Here is an 8,707-nt window from a genome sequence, read left to right as displayed (position 1 = left end):
AGAGAGGGGAATGGGGTGATAAAGAGGCAAGGGGGGAGGGGGTAAAAGAGTGACGAGGAAGTGAGAAGATCAAGGGGTCGAGAGAGGGGCGAGGGGGTAAGATGAGAGAATGCAAAGGGGTGAGAGAGAGTGGAGAGGGGTAAGGAGTTGAGAGAGAAGCAAGGGGTTGAGAGGATGCAAGTGAGAGACGGATAAGGGGTGAGAGAGTGCAAAGGGCTGGGAGACGTGGGTTGAGGGGGTGAGAGGTGAAGGGGGAAGAAGGAGCAGGGGGCGAGAGAGGGGCATGGGGTGAGAAAGGGGGGCTGCTGACAACGAAATAGGGGGTTTAACGGGAAGAACAAGAGGCGGGGAGACAGGCTCAGGGAGACAGGATAAACTGGAAGTGTGGGAGTAGGGGAATGACATGGACGAAGAGCGAGCGACGGGTGGGGAGGGAGAAAGAATAAACAGGAGATGACAGGATAAGGGGAGATATGGGAAAGACAATTAAAATCCTCCAGGATGGAATAAGAGAACCAAAAAATCTGGAATAGACATCAGGGACTGAAAAAGATGCCGGCGGTTGAAGAAGCCGGTATATTGACAACGGGAATTTATGGATGCACATAAATTTTTCCCGACTTTCCATCTATTAGAATCAAAAATAAATAAGAATTATAGTAAAACATGTCTCGCACACGCGTTCCACGTAGCGTTAATGCGCAGCAAAAATTTGGTCGGTATAAATTACATCAAACATGGAGTGTTGATCCAGCCAGTAGACCGTAGGTCGGATATTGATCGAGACAAAAATGTAAGGAAATTATAGAATGGGTAGACCGGGAAAGCTTACAGCACTTTTGATATCGCGATCAATAATTAGAGGTAAGTGTAGTTGAACAATATACAGGTGGACCTTATTAGGTTGTCGCATCACAAAAATTGTCGCAGTTGTATTTTTCTAATTACGTTGAAACTGGGATTTTGAATAAGTCAAAAAGCAGAGAGATTTGTGACGCAGCAAAGTAATCTGTTGTAATCAAAGTGTACTTCTTATTGAGGACTAGAAAATCCTAAAAATAGGCCATACCCCCATTTATATAAAAAACACGTACAGACTCAAAATTGCCTACCACGAAGCGGGTGTGTCAAAATATACAGAATAATCATTGGATAGAGTGAAAATCTTAAACGCAAAATAAAAATTTATTGAAGTCACGCACAGAAATAAGAGCACTCTATACCACCGTTCCCAGTGACTTTACGAATATTAGTTAAAGATGTCCGCCACCGTAGGTCATAAGAATATCTAGGAACTAGTCAGCTGCTGGAACCTAAAAACTGAAATAAAAATGAGAAATCTAGCTGGAACCTCCCTGATGCTGGACCACATAAACCAAGTGCAGATGGGAAATGCAGATGGGACTTCCCTGATGCTGGACCACATAAACCAAGTGCAGACGGGAAATGCAGATGGAACCTCCCTGATGCTGGACTACATATACAAGTGAAGACGGCCTGTCAAAATTTTGAGTTGGTGGCGACCCTGAATTAGGAACCGCCTATAGGACGGGGACCGAACGTAAATCAGCTTTTCTATATATGTCCGCTTGCCGGTCTACATTCCGGTCTCCGAATCAAACAGCTACGTACAAGCGCCTGGTCCTTATTCTGCCAACTCTTGCCTTACTCTCAGGAGACTATAAAATCGGCAAGGAGGTTCTGACTAGTCGCTGATTGCGATCAGGTGGCCAACTAAACCCAGAATAACTCTTACGCGAACATAGCAACTCTGAGGCGGAGGCTGAAGCATATGCCCTAAATTTTGTTAGGGGTTAAATGCAGGTGGAACCTCCCTGATGCTGGACAACACAACTAAATGCAGTAACGACTGAAGAAAGTCCCGGTTTCACGAACAGGTCCATGGAAAAAGATGACATGCGAGCTGCGTCACTGGACAGCAACTATAACAAAGTTCTCTCGTCAGTAATTACAGTTAAATAGGAAGTTTGAGTGAAAATTAAACTAATATAATTTTTGATGAGAATAACGGAGAGAATGAAATGGCTGTAAACAGATGGAAATTTAAATGGTAGCAAAGATGGCAATTTATATAAGAGAAGCATAACACCAGGCAATGTTTTTACAAGACAAAAACTTTTATTACATTTTTTTATTATATGATTTTACATCCCAAAAACTTTCATTATATTTTCAAGTTAGGTTGTCGTTCGGTGTGTTGATTGTTCTGCTAATTATATCAAAATTTCTAATCAAAAATATTCAACTTGTATCTAGAAATTTTCTGACATTAAATAACCTTTAATATTGGTGAGCGTGTAATATATAAATGACATATTTTATGCAACAGTAAATATTATTTATGAAGGATATATAAACAAGCAATCCATGTAAAATCTAGGCCTCACTGCTCCGGTATTCATAGCCCAAGATCTTTTATTTTAGGAATGAGTTCTTTTATTACTGCGGGTTTGTCATCTCAATTATATGAGGTTTCACCCCTCATCATAAATGAATGTGACCGATCACTCAAAATTTCCGGCGCTACGTTTCACTTTTCGAAGAGCCTCCACCTGCTCATTTTTCTATATCCAACTTCATTCTTTCAGGCGTGACTTCTTCAATATTTAGTTTCAAATGTCTGATAATTTTATTGTTTACTATACTTATAACTTTTGGGATGAACTATGAACTTTTGTACTTGATTTCACCATTATGTAAGTTCAGGTCTCCTCACATATTTTAGGCCTAAGTCCCCATTATTTTAGGCTTATCTCCACCATTTCTGTCTTGACTAATAAATTATATTTCAAGATAAGAGTTGGAATTGCTTGATATGGTCGGATCATGTATGGCCAACTTTTGGTCTCTAAAAAACCTCCGTTGGTCCTGCCCCCATTTTTTAAAGACGGAGCTTGACACTTAGGTTGTTTACTTAAGAAATTGTTCCACTTGAATGATGCCTTCAGCCCGGGCGATTGCGTGACAGAGCTGTTCTGCTTCATCATGCTCGGTCAGAGTGACCAGAGCTGAGACAAACATCCAGAGCAGCGATAATTGAGCAGCAAAATTGAGATAATTCTTCGTTGCATCCTCTTCAGTCTGAGCCAAACTTACAGAGTATCCAGAGCGAAAAAAACTTCCAGAGTCTCTAGCGCGATAAAAAATTACAAAGTTACCAGAGCAAGACAAACTTCCAGAGGATCCAGAGCGAGACAGACTTACAGAGCTGCCAGTGCAAAACAAACTACCAATGTATTTAGCACGGGAAAGCTTACTGAGCATCCTAAGCGAACAATCTTCCATAGTTTTCAGAGCGTGACAAACTTACAGAGAATCCAAGCGAGACAAAGTTACAGAGCTTCCAGAGCGAGACAAACTTACAGAGCATGCAGAGCGAGACAAACTTACAGAGCATGCAGAGCGAGACAAACTTACAGAGCATGCAGAGCGAGACAAACTTACAGAGCATCCAAAGCGAGACAAATTTACAGAGCATACAGAGCGAGCCAAACTTCTATGGTTTCCAGAGCGAGACAAACTTACAGAGCTTCCAGAGTTGGAGTTGGTCGGTATCAATTCAGCTAGCCCTAAATTTTCAACAAAAATTCCTGTTGGGACTTAATTCATTTCATGTGTTCAGTCGCAATAAAAACTGGATTCGCTATAGCAAGTGTTTTAAAATCTTAAAATCGTTTACAGTTGGTGTAAAAACTCGTGTTTTGCCATGCATCATAATCAGTCAATTGGTTTCTGCACAGTTTGAATCATCATAATCGGTATGTTATACAATTATTATTACTCTTTTCTTTTGGTAGAGAAGCATCGAATCCTTCGATAAGTGATGATAAGTTGAGGTGCTATTTTCAATTTTTTTATCACAATATTTTTTCATGCTCGTAAGAGTCTAGAGAAATTTATGACCCCTATCACGGTCATGTAATAATAAAATAAGACATTTCATGAAAGAAAATATGAGTAAAACATTCACAGAAATTCTTGACCGCATGAGCAGTTAACAAATTTTCTGAGCAGTGTAGTCAGAATTGAGGTAACGATATAATTGGCATCCACGAGGCACTCTTCGGTGATCATTTGGCTCTCGAAGGCCGGCGCTGCTCAGCTGCCGTCACAATGACGTGCTAGGAACGCTGGATCCCGAGGACCTCTTCACTGGATAAAAAATTACGGATTCTGACGAGGCTCTCGAAAGTCGGGCGCCTTTTCACAGAGTCGAAACACTCGTGCGTGGTGATCATTGAGTGTAATTTATGGTGCGCTTCGAGAATTCAACTGAGATGTTCGCCGGGACTCTTGAATGTTGAGAGCTTTTCCATGCATTCAAAAGACGCAAGCTGTGAACAAATTATTTATGGTTCAGTTTTCGGTGAATGTTGGCTGGATTATTGCAGCTAGGCTAGGCGCTATAGTTTGGCTCAGTCTTGTACATTTAATTGCTCTATGTTAACCATATAATTAATGAGAGAATGTTTCATGAATTCATGAATTTTACAGAAATATTAAAAATTTGTTGTAATTAATTTGTGTTCGAGAAATGTGTAGCCCTTTTTAATGTAATTCAAAAACTTTATTTAAATAAGATCATGAATATGCATTCCGCTCTGCGTAGCAGCTAGTAGCTTGTTAAATGTATCAAGATTTTTACGACGTAACTAGATTTTTCAACAAACTGATATTGAGGCTATTTTGTCTAACAAAAACACGGACATCACAACTCCATATCTATGAGTGTTTATCAATAGATACTCTCAAGTCTTTTAGGCCAACGAAATGTATACAAATTATTTTGAATTATTTTTCTTTTCCATCAATTTACCACCATTTTTACAATTTACTACAACACCTTTCAACAGTATCAGTATGAATTGTTAACAATACCAATTGACAGAGGCTAGGAGGTGCTTCTGAAATTGCACGTCTTATAACCAATATTAAAAAAATGTATTTATCTCCTACTACTTTACCAGAAACTTGACAGGACTATTTTCTCTCAAGTAACGTTTAATTTTATGTAAAACTACCCGTGTTCCAAAATATTTAACGTCATAATTATGAGACTATTCTACAGTACCTGTCGAACAATCGGGCTTGGTAACTTGACGACAAGTGTTTTTGGCCGCAAAGGCGCTGGAACAAAACTGGCGGCATTTCGAGTGCATGTGTTTACGTGCGAGCGTGTGCACGAACAATGCGCGGTGTTCGAACGTGTGTGTTCGTGACCGAGGTCTCTGTAGAGATCCCAGTGGAAATACTGTGAGAGATCTCTGGGTAAGATTTGTGCAGATCTATCGAAAGCTGTTGGTGAGTATAATAGGGATTACCATGGAAATTTCTTCTTATGATATAAGTTATTAATTTTGTATTATTAGATCTATTAGGATTTTCATTTCTTGATTCAAATTATAATTCTTGTAAATTTAGTAGACAGCCTTAAGGTGATATTTGCGGAGGTAAATTCGGAAGCTGTTGTGGAAAATCGCGTGTAGATTCTGCCAATAATCAAACTCTTATGCATTAAGAACATTCATATGAAAGTCGTCGAAAAGTCTTTTCTCGACCCAAGTAAAGATTCGCTTTGAGATGCATGTGGAGATCGACGTGGAGACCAAAATGCAGTAAACACATTCCAGTGTCACCATTGTCATACAATATTGACCTGGTCCAACACAATCACCTAAGTGATCAAATAAAAGAACTACTCCAATTTGCAGAATTTTCCTGCAGATATATTAGGTTTCCGCGAGCAATTGTCTTGTGCTATAGAAGGACGAGACGGTCGATCGGGTGTCAAATTCTATGCATTTCATGACCTGTCGTAAATAATATGCACTTGACGTCTGTCCCGTCATGTGAGAGTCTAACATAATAGGGAACATGGGAATGAGGTGGGTATGTTCATGGATTTATTCGAGAGAAAAATATTTCTGCAAAATTCACCTGTTTTCGAACACAAACGCCTGTCAAGTACAGAGATGGAAAAGCAGGATGGGTAACTCGAGCTTTAGAATCGTTTATTTTATGCACGTAGTTAGTTCATTGAAAGATTATTTTGTTCTGGTTGTCATTGGAGCCGATATTCGAATGCATGCATCGAATTTTTGGTAAGGTAAGAGAACCGTTCTTAAATAATCCAATTTTGATTCAAATTTACCTTGCCCTTTACAAGTTTTCATTCGGTGTCACATATGTAAAGTATTTATTGTTCTTTGACTTGGAAAATAAATTGTAATATTCATAACGTGAATAATATTTTCGGAAGAATTATGATATATGTAAAAGTTTTACCTTTCTCTCGGCATCAATTAAAAATTATTGAATGAACAAGCAGCTAACAAGTTCTCACAGGAATGCTGATCAAATTTTATCCATCAGTTAGAGCAATAATCATATCAAAATTTAATTGAAGCCATAAAATTGTTCGTTCAACTCGAATATCTCTCCTTCTTTCTTATATGATATACGTTTTCGTTAAATGAATAATTGGGTAAGAAATCAACACAAGGAAATAGCTTTATAAAACATTTATTGAGCAAATGTCTATGATCTTGAATCGAATTTTTGAAATTTATATAAGACCTTAGAGAAAAAGTAAGATTTATTGGCATGCATTACAAACAATCAGAGGTATCCCAACCTGCCTTATTTAGAAGTCTCCCAGACTTTAACACATTGTTATTTAAATATTTAACACATTGCTATTTTTGTCGCGTATTAGATCGTCAGGTATGTTATCCGCACCTGCATTAGTAATAAACATCATTCATCGTAAACTTCAATAGAAAATACTCAATAATTATAAGTCACTCAAATTTCTTAAATTAAATTTCTTGTAATGAAATCTGCGTGGAAAAAAATCGAAGAAAATTTTCTTAATTTCGAAAAACATAGGAAAACGCCTTTCAATGTGAAGGGCTATTGCGTATAGTCTCTCACCGGCCACCGATGTTGCGACCATTCATTCTCCTTATAAGCAGTATGACGATAATGGTAAAACAAACAGTAATTGTGCATTGATCATTTTATTTAAACCATAATTATTGTGATCTACAACACTTGAGTTGCCACTTCAATATAAAATCGGAGTGATGATGATTGCTATAGCATTTTCTGAGTTTCAGTAAAATGACAAAAATTGTGTTACCGACATCATGCAGGAGCCAATGCATGTGCCATTTATGGAAGACAGGAATGTTCGTTCTACCGAAAACTTTTCATTTTCCAGCAAATTAAGAAACTGTCATAGTCAGAATTAAAGTCACAGTTAAACTCTGCATTAATTCCTTTCAAAGTTTGTTTGTATCTCATTATGTGCCGATAGCGATATGCGATTTGGATTTTCTTAAGTTGCAAGCATTCCTCCACAGCGTTTCCTCAAAACGGGGAAGCAATACATTGCCGAATGAAGATGAAAGCCTGGAAACGAATGACCGGTATTGCATATTTTGATTCAGTGCCTGGGCAAAGCCATACCGATGAAAAGCCGGGAGACAAGAATAACATAAAATTTGAGAACAACAGAAAATAAAAACTTGATGAAACTGTTGAAGAAAACATTGCTTTGTATTCATCAGCAATCAGCATGGTTATCACCAGGGCATGTTATTTCTTCCGCACTTCCATATTTTTTTCCAGTGTTTTTGTTGACGCTGAGCCGCCAGAGAGCGATAACCTGGGACACAATATTGGACACTATCAATTAGTATCGAGTATGAAAAACTCTATTCGTCTTGATAAACATAATCATCCCTAATCAGTGGGTAAATAATACAATTATTGTTCAATTAATTATTTTGTAATCATTTTTGAAGATTGTCAATTGTATTTTATAGTTATGCGCTTCCACTATCACAACAACAATTTTCTTCACAATAATGCCAATCCCCAATATATATACCATCATCTTTCGTCTTAAATCTTCACCTTCATGAATTACTTCAGTGGCTCCTCGGCTGTTCTTGCGCACATCTTCTGAAAATATAGAATAATAATTAGACAGTGACGATGAATGTTTCATAAATCTGATTATTTAATGATGATAAAATCTTATATCGCATTAAATCAAGTTATAAACCTATTGTATTGATACGCACCAGTGCGCCGTAGAGGCCTATATAGCGCTCTTGACACCCACGTACGTCTTCTCCGTCTTGCGCCACTTGGTGCGACTGGAACCAAACCTGCACATATAACAAGTAGAGAATTTCCATCATAAGACATGATGGTTTCTGGAATACATCTTTATCTGCATGGTTCGTTATAATTAAAGTAATAAATTTTGAACAAATCTTCACGAGTAAATCTTGTTGTTTATTCTAGGTATAACCGGAACAAATATGCTCCTATAAATAACCCTATTAAGTGTCAACAACCATCTCTGCTGTCTGGTTGTACGAAAAACCAAACTCTGCCTCTTGGTTGGGCCAACTCTGGTTGTCAAAAGCTGTCTCACAAAGCTATCTACGCTCCATCTATAATACGCGACTCTCGCTTTCTCTTCCAAATGCAAACAAACGATGCAATAAAATCTGGCAACAGATTCTCTCATGAGCGCCAGAATAGCGTCCTACAACCCAAATCAGGTTTGGGTAATTCAATAGCGGTCATAATGCCGTTGCCTCCCTAGCCATTTTATCCCTAATGCTTATGAACGACAGAGAAAAATTAAATAGATCAGCTAACCTTTATT

The 8,707-nt window shown here is 38.2% G+C and overlaps 1 long non-coding RNA gene across 1 annotated transcript; it reads right to left on the bottom strand.

The window, feature by feature from the left end:
* Nucleotides 1-6,909: 6,909 nt before the first annotated feature.
* Nucleotides 6,910-8,192, bottom strand: LOC125178072. The gene is made up of 3 exons (XR_007156777.1): nucleotides 8,112-8,192; nucleotides 7,942-7,989; nucleotides 6,910-7,690 (listed from the first exon to the last, which is right to left on the bottom strand). It is a non-coding gene; the product is annotated as an uncharacterized LOC125178072 (long non-coding RNA).
* Between the last annotated feature and the right edge of the window lie 515 nt (nucleotides 8,193-8,707).

Source organism: Hyalella azteca, unplaced genomic scaffold (genome assembly GCF_000764305.2).
Source record: "Hyalella azteca isolate HAZT.00-mixed unplaced genomic scaffold, Hazt_2.0.2 contig6811, whole genome shotgun sequence".
NCBI classification, from domain to species: Eukaryota; Metazoa; Arthropoda; class Malacostraca; order Amphipoda; family Hyalellidae; genus Hyalella; species Hyalella azteca.
Note: the sequence above shows the minus strand (reverse complement) of the source record. Positions and strands in the feature narration are given on the sequence as shown.